Below are 1,597 nucleotides of genomic sequence, written 5' to 3' on the forward strand. Positions count from 1 at the left end.
GTCTAGCCAAAAGTATTATACCAATGTCCTTTATTCTGAATGTGTTTGTTCGTATGCTGATCATCATTCAAAGTTCTCAAAATTATTCAAAGTTTGTTGAAATTAGTTTACCACTAATTCATCCCCCTCTCAGTGGTATTGTACTCCAACAATTTTGTCTTTTGAATTTTTTGAAGTGAACTGCAATTAGCTATCTTGTTTACTAGTGCATTAAGATAGAGTTCCATGGAGATACAAGTCATTCTATTTGAAGAATGGGTCCTTTCATGTGTTTATCTAATCAAAATATTTGTGGTGTCTATTTATTAAGAAAGTTTGAATCTCATTAACATAATGAGAAGTATATTTTTTATTGTTATGTTAGTCATGTGATTGATGTTTCTTTATTAGAAATTTAACATGTGTTTATGTAGCCATTTTTCAATGCTTTGAAAAATAATAAGACAATAGGATGAAAACACATCTTGAGGTTTTCATTCTTCATTCACCATCTATTGAACTTTGCATGCATATTTCAACAATCGTTATTGAGGCTTGTATTTGTTGTTTGTCAGCCATGTAAGATCCACCCTTGGGCACCACAATTTTTTTTTCCAATACAATTAACATTGATTAACAACTTCATCGACCAAGCTACCTGCATCTCAATCAGATTTGTTGGTATATAAAATCCTTCAATATTCATGGTGGTGACAACTCAATGATATAATACATTATATACTTATGACTAGAGTATTAGCCTTTTACGATTAGGGTTGTCCCTAGACTGAACCTAAGCCTCGTGGATTCACTCCTGATGATCCAACCTACAAATATTCTCAAAGGGAGTTGGAGGCCTTGTAGTTATCATTCAAATAGAGTTTTCTCTCTTCCCTTAATGAGATCTTGATCCCTCTCTAAAACTTGACAACTAATTAAGTGAACCTATTAACTCAGTCTCATTGAAAGAAGAGACACACATTGCCATCCAATGTTGGTTCCATAACTAAGAGTTCTTGATAATTGGTGTTCAATGTAGTCAAATAGACACAAAGGTCATATCACATCGCCTACTCTCGAAGGTTATCACAATCATGTATACACAAGGAAATATTTCCTAGACATTACAAGTTCACATGATGGCTAGGTCCAACATATTTCACATACCTAATGAGTAGCTCACACATACATCACATAAACATTAATGATTTTCCCATACAGGCATTACAAATGACAATGACTGTCTCATATATATACATCACAAGTTATAAGTGATTGACTCATTTACAAGCTTCACGGATAAGAGACTGGTTCATATTTATGCATCACAAGTTAATAATGATTGGCTCCTATTCATGCAACAATAGATAATAGTGATTGACTCAATTACAAGCATCACATATAATAGCGACGAGATCATATAGGCATCACATATAAAACATGATTGACTCATCCTCAATGGATAACTATCACCTGTCTGTAGTGCATCCTAGATAGAGAAGGAATGTCGATGCATTGTGTGATACACTGTGGTTTCCATTATTCTCCCTAGTCATTTGCACCTCAAATTTGGGTAGAGGATTCAGTGCATCCTATACTACACCGTGGGTCCATCCTC

The sequence above is a fragment of the Cryptomeria japonica genome, chromosome 3, assembly GCF_030272615.1.
Source record: "Cryptomeria japonica chromosome 3, Sugi_1.0, whole genome shotgun sequence".
Taxonomy (NCBI): Eukaryota; Viridiplantae; Streptophyta; class Pinopsida; order Cupressales; family Cupressaceae; genus Cryptomeria; species Cryptomeria japonica.